Source organism: Cyanistes caeruleus, chromosome 11 (assembly GCF_971803275.1).
Source record: "Cyanistes caeruleus chromosome 11, bCyaCae1.hap1.1, whole genome shotgun sequence".
Taxonomy (NCBI): Eukaryota; Metazoa; Chordata; class Aves; order Passeriformes; family Paridae; genus Cyanistes; species Cyanistes caeruleus.
The window spans coordinates 21337681-21346649 of NC_141711.1; positions in this window are offsets into that span (position 1 = coordinate 21337681).

The window sequence follows — 8969 nt, forward strand, 5'->3', positions numbered from 1 at the left end:
CAGGCTGTTAGCAGTGCCCCCACCCCTTCATTAGGGACATCACAATTGCTTTTTGAGCTCCTAAAGCAGCTGGTGAACAGATCTTCTTCTTTTCTCGCCCCCTGCACACTGACAGGCAAATTGAACAGAAAATCTACCCCTCCCTCTATAATCTCTGAGCACCAAAGCAAAGAACCAACAACAACAACAAAAAAAAAAACCAAACCGAAAAGATCACTTTGTGCCCAGGCAGATGTTTTTAAGAGCTTTCTAAGATTGACTAAGCCAGTGCTAACACCATTAATCTCAACAAATATTTTTACTTCCAAAAGTATTGTGCTGAATGAAGTGTCACACATTGTGTGCCTTGCACAAAGCATGGGCCGGCTGCTGCCATGCACAGGTGGGTGCCGGGTCAGACCCTTTACCTTCAGAACCAGCCCTGCCTTCCTGAGGGACAGAAATTCATCTGTCAGAATCCCTTGGAGCTTCTGGAGCTGCTCTTGGCTCACCTGTGGATAATTGGGTTTCTGTGGAGAACTTTGAGCTTGGTTCCAGCACATGGGGTCTGCAGAATCTAAGCAGCATCTTTGTGGGGCTGAGAGGAATGACGCATTTGCCTTTACAAACAAGCTGTGGGTCTGCTGAGGAATAAAAATTGGATATGGAAAGAGAAAAGAAACAATGGTGAAAACCCATAAATGCTATAAGAATTAAAAATTAAGAGGGAGAGTTATACATTAGAGGGGAATCTTGGGTATCAGGCACTCTGGGAAGTCTGTACCTCTCAAGTACTTCAGCCAATGGGGAAAGAGAGAGGGATGTGTCACCAGGAAATTAGGATATAAAGGAGGCTGCGTCCTCCAAAAATTGGAGAGAACCCAGGGGAATGCCCCATGGCCTGGCCCTTTATTCAAATAAAGTGAAAGGACTCCTCTGTCTCTGTTTTGGACATAAACCTCTGGTGTTTGTGGATTCATTTTTCTGACAAATGGTGGCTCTGTCCGGGATATTTGCACCATCCAGGGCGGTGGGCAGCGAGCGCAGCTGAAGGCGCCTCACCCAGTTTTGGTGGCCAGCTCCCCTTGGTGGTGGCCAGCACTGGGCGATCGATTGGGTTCCCGAGACTGTCCAGGAGACAGATGAGAGGTGGACCAGGGGTGTCCATGAAGAGTCCACAGGGAAGGACCACTGAAAATCTCACTGGTGAGTAAAATGAGATCTTTGGGGAGCAAACTTGAGAGTGCACCCATGGAGGGTTGCAAAGGTAAAGCTGGGAAGGGCCCCCAGCAAAAGCAATGACAGTCCCATAATAGCCCCCAAAAATCCCTTGGAGAGAATGCTGAGCTCTTGGGACAGATTGTGCATTCACCTGGAGGTAACTGGGGAGATAATGGTAAAATATTCTTATTTTGTGTGGCCAGAATATAAATTGCCAAAGGGGCTTATATGGCTGCCTTATAAAACCAATGGAATTTGTTTGTGTCGCATTTTATGGAACTAGGTAGAGGAGAATTGGAAAAGATACACTGAAAGGGAATGTAGATTGATATGGTTTTGACAAGCAGAAGGAGAAATCTATGTGTCAAGAGAAAGAGGAGGAAGAGGAAAACAGTGAAGATTAGGATGTTTTTCAGCACCTTCCCCTGTCTTGTAAGCCAGTGTTGCCAGCTGCAGGTCCCCTGTATCCTCAGCTTCTGGAGCAAAGGGATTAGGGCAATGCTGTTCCTATGGTCCCACCTGCAAATAATAATGGTGTAGTGGGAGGGGAGCAGCATATCCTATCACCCCCTAGAACTAGAAGAGGAGCTCAGTTTAGGACATCAGAAGCCCCCCAGACCCAAGAGACAGGGGTACACCAGATGCCACTCGGCCAAGTTCCTTTGGGAGGTCAGGGGGGAGGGTTTGGCTTTGTAATTGTAGCACTTAGCACCCAGGATATAAGTGGATTGAAAAAAGAATTACCCCCATATTAAGATGATCCCATAGGGGTAGGGAAATGATAGAAGATTTGGGCAATGCAGATTATACCGAGAAAGATTGAGATTTTCTTTTGGGGGTTTTGTTTGGGTCATCAGAGAAACAAACGATTTTGCAGAAAGCTGGGCAGCTGTGGGAAGATGAACATCCACAAGCAGTGGGGGAGTCTGGACCTAATGCACCTACAGTGGATGATGCCAAGCCCCAGGCAGAGCCCCAGTGGGACCCAAATAAACAGGCCAGTATGGCTCACCTCTGCAATTAGCATGCTTACTTGACTAGGGCAATCAAATCAGCGGCTCCCAGAACTAACAACATAGCTAAGGCTATGTGGTTAGAACAAGAAAAACATGAAAGCCCCTCTCATTGGTTAGAGAGGATTAGGGATGCCTTGCGGAAGCATGGGGGGATGGATCCTGAAGGACCAGCCTTTGACACATGACTGAAGGTACAATTTGTTACTAAAGCCTAGCCTGATCTAAGGAAAGTGTTACAAAAGATCAAGAGTGGCAGAATACGCCTCTAGAGGAATTGGTTAAGAAAACCCAGCAAATATATGTAAGAAGGGATGAGGAAAACGCAAAGGCTAAGGTGAAAATATTTGCAGACTTTTTGCAACCCCAAATGAATACACCACAGGGTTCAAGGGGTCCCCTGGGGCAGAGGGGATGGGGTTCGCCACAAGGAAGTGGCAGAGGCATTCCCTCCTCGACAGGGAGAGCCGACCCAAAGAGCGGCTGCGGAGGAACCAGTGTGCTGCCTGCAAGGCAGAAGGGCATTGGCAAAGGGAATGTCCACAGAAACAGCTGGACCCTCAGGAGGAGGAAGTCCAGAAGATCATTATAATGGATTGTTAAGAGTGTCAGGAGCTCCCATGATATCAAGGACCCACCACTTTAGAGCCCTTGAGAACTTTTAAGGTGGGTCTGGATCGAGAGGAGGTGTGTTCTGGTACACACACAAGGACATCTTGATCCACCTTAAATTTTATACCTAAGGGGCAGAAACTGCCAAAAAGATCATTGGTTATTCAAGGAATGAGTGGAAAGGATGAAGGAGTGCATTTTATTCAACCTCTCTTAGTAGATGTGGAGGACAGGTTTAAAATGTATAAATTCCTCTTTCTTCCTAATTGTGATTGTAATTTAAGAGGAAATGATTTGATGGCTAAAGTGAAAATGCAAATTAGGATTGTAAAAAATGACACGGAGTCCAACACTGTAATATCTTTGTGGAAAATGTCTGAAAAGGCTTATGCTAAAATAAACCTGGACGTGTGGTGAGACCCAAAGAAATACAGGAAACTTGACACAGAGCCTCTCCAAATGACTTTGAAGCAACCAGGACAAGTGGTGTCTAAAAAGCAATGCCCTCTTTCAAGGGAGGGAAAGAAGGGGTTACAGCCTGTCATTGAGTCCCCGCTACAAGCAGGTCTTTTAGGGCCGTGTATGTCTCCCTACAACACCCCTATCCTGCTGGTTAAAGCACCAGCTAGAACCTACAAGATAGTGCAAGATTTAAAAATAATAAATGAAATTGTCAGATCAAGGCATGCCACAGTTCCAGATCCCCTATACAATCCTGAACCAGATCCCTTCTTCACATCAGTATTATTCAGTCCTGGATTTGAAGGATGCTTTCTAGAGGAGTCCAATTGCAGAAGACAGTAAGGAGTATTTTGCCTGTGAGTGGGAACAAGAGGAAGGAAAGAAAATAGGGAAGCAACAATTGACATCGACAGTGCTCCTGCAGGGATATCCAGAGTCACCGGTTTTGTTTGGGAAAGCTTTGCAGAAAATATGAGAAGAGTTTACTCCAGCCTCAGGAGTTAGGTTGTTACAGTATGTGGATGATTTGCTTTTATCAGGGAAACAGGACAAGGTAGTTGAAGAGGCTACTGTAAAGCTGCTTAATTTTCTTGCTATAAAAGACTTGAGTGTCCAAAAAAAAAAAGACAGTTAGTAGAAAAAAAGGTCAAATGTTGAGGACGTATTCTGACTGGAATGTTACATATATTGATCCAGAAAGAATACAAGAGATTTTACTGGTACCATTAGCCCAGCCGAAAAAAGAGTTACAGCAGTTTTTAGGGTTATTGGGGTAGTGCAGAGTATAGACTGAAGATTTTTCTGTTGTGGCCAGACCTTTATATTTCTTTTTAACCCAAGACAATCCTAATGTCATCCTATGGACACCAGAAGGAGAGCAAAGCTTTAGAGAATTAAAATACAAATTGGTTAATGCCACAATTTTTCTGAGTCAGCCCTTCCTGACTCAGAAAAAGAATTTGAACTATATGTGAATGTAAAACAGGGTGATGCTAAAAGAGTTTTGGTGCAAGAGGGAACACGGAGACCTGTTGCCTATTTTCCCAAGCCCTTAGAGCCGGTGGCCAGATGCTGGCCCCTTTGTCTGCAAAACTGTGCAGCCACAGCTCTGATCATGGCTAGAGCCTGAAAGCTGACAAGGGGGAAGGTATCTGATTGTTAAAGTTTCACATCAGATTAAAGCTTTGTTAACTAAGAGACCCTCTAAGTAGATGACCAGTGCTCAGTTATTCCAGTATGAGTCTTGTTTAATGGAACCAGAGGATTTAGAATTTAAAATTAGGAAAAGGTTTAACCCAGCCTCCTGTTTGAACAGCCCTGAAGAGGGGGGACAGGAAGAAACCCATGACTGCATTCAGGTAGTAAATCTCCAGATGCAAATGAGAGAAGATTTATGAGATAGTCCCTGGCCTGAGGGAGAAAATGTGTTTATAAATGAGTCTTCAAGAGTGCTAGAAGAGAAATTATTTACAAGATATTCTATCGTCAATAGAAAGCAATTAAGAAAAAAAGGAGGCGGTTACTGCCCACCTGGTCAGCTCAGACAGCAGAACTGTGTGGGCTTGTGAGAGCCTGTGAATTATATCAGGATGTAGAGAATATTTTAACAGAAGGTGGGCATGATATTTTAGTAAAAGCCTGTCTGCACAAACCAGCCTTTGGTATAAGTTGCAATATTAAAGGCTAATGTCCTTGAAACTTTCCTGAAGCAGAGAGAATGAAGAAAAACAATATCCTTGTGTACAGGAGAAAAAATGTAAACCTGTGTGTATAAGCCAATGGTAACATGCTTAGCCCGCAGACCCTGTAAAACCCTATAAGAGTGTGCTAAAGATAGAAATAAACGATGCTTGCCATACTTCTGTGAAGACTGGTGAATAGTCTGAGCTGTTTCTCAATATCTGGCGCTCCAAACAGGGACCCTGCAGGCAGGGGGCTTCAGCAGGTCGATGTGTGGAGAGACGTGGTTGTGGACCATGGCTGGTGGAGCGGATCCGTGTGCGGAGAGACGCGGTCTCGGATCGGTACCGGGTAGGCTCGCCCGTGTGCGGGGAGACACTTTTAGCACCACAATCTTACCTAAGTTCCAACTTTACTACCCTGCAAGAAGAGAAACCTGATTTAAAATGGTTTCCACCTGAACCAGGGGTCATGGGGGAAAGCACTGAAGTGTGCACAGAGAACAAAGGCACCCCCAGGGCAGAGGCAGTGCAGAAGAAGCTCCAAGGCCACGCTGGACAAATATCAGCAATTATGGAAACAGTTGAAACAAAAACAGGTGGCTCAGACAGCTTCAAAGAGAGACAAAATAGCCAAAAAATTGCAAACTATATGGTATCTAGTTTGAAGTACATCACAGTAATTAAAAGTTGATAAGCTGCAATGGTCACCATTGTTACCACCTGGCCCTGAGAGGCTTTTCGTGTAACATCGCCTGTTTTTATAAAATGGTGCCCTTTTTCTTCTATCTGTGAACAACGAGAGAAATATTGAGTGAAAGAACTGCATTTGTTAAACTTAACTTTGTGAGGTATTTTCTTTCTCTCGGTTTTTCCTCTCTGCGAGAGTATGTGGGGGATGATGGAGACATTACTCAGACCTTCTAGAGATAACAGCAGCAGAGCAGCAGCAGAGTGGGCAGTTCACCCCCTGCTCCCTCTCTAAGAAAAAGCACCGGGACAGTATCCAGTTTGTTAAAAAGTCATGATTCATTGGGTTTTTAAAATGTTTCTGTATACCCTGTTAGAGTGAATTTTGTGTTTTAAGTAATTATGTGTTAATGCAGTTGCAGTTTTTTGGAGAAAAGTATTGTGATTCTTTGGAAGTTTAAAAAGCCCCTTGTTTAAAAAGTGTTTAATGTGAATATTAACAGAAGTAAAAGTTACCTTGCAATAATTAATTTTAAAACCTAATGTTAAAATATTGAATGATTTACAGCTCCTAAGAAAACAACCTTCCAATTAAAGTTATCTACAAAAGAGATTTATGGTTTCAAAAATAATTAGCGAGGAGAACTTTACTGTAAAAGACAAAGTGAAGTTAAGCATATATTACCCATTTGTTTGTTTTTTCCACAATTTTAATAAGATAATTTCAATGTCAATGTTTTTTGTTATAAAAAACACGCGTAACATGTAAATATATATTCCAATTTGGACTTCAGATTGTAATTAAAAATTGGACTTGATGTTTCTGAAAAGTGCTACAAAAGCTGAATGGCAACTTGCCAAATCATGTGTTGCTGTGTTTTTTCTTTAGTAAAAGTGCACTTTAAAATCCTAACCAATTTAAGCATATACTAGGCAAATTCCTTTTATGAATAAGTATTTTAGCAACATTTGTAATTATTGTGAGTTTTTATTAGAGCCAATTGACATAGAATTCTTGTGTATTTCTTATTTTTTTATAATCATTATAGTGAATCCATGCTACTGTTATATTGTGTCTAAAAAGTATATGCCAAACTTTCAGCTGCCTTTTTATAATAATAGAGGAAGATTAAGTTATGCTTTTCTTTGATATAGATTAAGTGTTAATAGAATAAAGCAAAACTAAGTTTTATTATGTTTAAGTTTGAATGTTTTTAAGTTAAGTTTTATAAATTTGATTTTCTTTTAATGTTTTGTTATTTCCATTTGTTATAACTAATTTTCATCATGTTTAAATATGATTCAATTTGAATTGTTCTATGTTTTGTTAAACATATTTGTTTAAACTATTACAGATAGTTATTTCTTTTAGAGAGATGGAGATGACTACAACTAAAACAGCTGTGATAGAACACTGATGAACCTGCTTGTGGATAAAAGTGAATGCAGTCTGTGACACCCTTGATTTCATTGGGAGTTCTTTTGGTTGTTGCAATCACTGCAGTTTTTGTTTTTTATAGCTTTCTTATTTTTCAGTGTTTCCAGAATTCCAAGAAAATGTACCATTGCTGAGAGTCAGCTGCCATGGGAGAGGCTTCAGATTAAACCAATTGCTGAATGGTTGAATTGGTCTGGTACCTGAGGCTTCTGATCATTTGCTTTGTACAAATGCATTTTAACAGTTTGCTGTGCTGTAAGCATCTCATAGCTGCTACTATTGAGGAACCTTGTTTTAGAAATGAGTTTAGAGGCATCTTTCCAGTTTAAAGCCAGGCCCTGGCCAAGCCTTGACTTTATCTGAACAGAATGTTTGCCAACAGATCCAGATGTTTTCTGTACCAAATCACTATTTGAGTCACTTTTTGACTCAGCAATTTGACCCTATTAATATGACAGCTGGATCAATTTTGAAGTGAGCTTGGAGAATCATTTCTGGAGGTGGTTGTCCAATCCTTCACTGATTTCTTTTGTTTGTTTGCAGACTCTAAGATGCTGGTGCAGTATATAATTGGTTAGTGGTAGTTTGATATTATATATGTTATTAATAATGTTTATGATTTGATTGATTTTTAACTGCTATGGGTTTTTATTTATTGTGTATATAGTTTTGTGTTAACGTTGATGTGTATGACAGAAGTACATCTCATTTTATTATTTTTTTTTAAAAAAAAAACAAAACGGGGGGAATTGATGCCCTAGAAGCATTTGATTAGTGTAATATGTGCATTAGAAATTTGGAGCACAATAATGAAATATTTATATTGAAAGTTTAGAAAGATCATATAACTTAAATTTCCAATTGGGTGAACCATAGCTAAGCCAAAATGCTTCATTAACTTCAAGGGGAGAAGAGTCTGTGTTTTGTTGGCAGGTTCAAAAAGGTCACCTGTCCATCTGACCAGACTGTCTGCCTCTGAACACATGAGATCCAGTGAACAGAGAAGTCACCACACAACCTTGGTACTCCAAACAGGATCAGAAGTGGAGCTGTCAGGACACAGTTGTGAACACTACACAGACAGTTTGCCAACAGAAATTTTGTGTTGTTCTCATGATGTTGTGTCTCTACCAATTCTTTCAGTTATTCTCTGTTTTAAGATTTAGAAGGATGTGAAGAACAAGCTGAACTTCGATGCCCTCACTCAGTCACCGATCAGCTGCCAGTTGACATCACAGGAGCAGCGGACATTCCAAGACTGAATCACGTTAAATCATTGTTTGTGAGAAGAGTTTTATAGAAGATCTAGAAGAGTGTAGAGACTCCATCTACCTGTATATAAAAGCAAATTGTAATTTTATTTGACCCTTTCAGCAAATTGCTTTCACGCTTAGATTGCATAAATACCAGAGCGCGTGTGTTAAAAGGTGTTAGATAATTGTTTAAGATAAAGAGTATAGCTTGTGTGATAATTGTTATTTGTAGGTTATTGATAACTTTAGAAAAGATATTAGTATGAAGTATAAGTATTCCCCTTTGAAGAGTTAATATAAGCATATTTGAAAGTTCATTTCACATTAATGCCTTAATTGTGAGTCTGCAGGCATGGTGTCATTTGCATGGAACACACTGTTTATGGTAATTGTGTTGTGTAAAGTCCCAGCTGTCTGCTAACTGACATCCAAAAGTGACAGAATATTTGGGTCACTCTGGCACACTTGAGTGGCCAAAAAATCGATGTGTTTTAGCCTAGCCACACCTGGAGATCCTTTTCACACCTGTCTCATAGGAGTCCCTGAATGGGATCCTCAAGCATTTAAAGGTTTAGTTAGTAACGAGACTCGACTGAATCAATTGGCAATGTCGCAAGAGTGC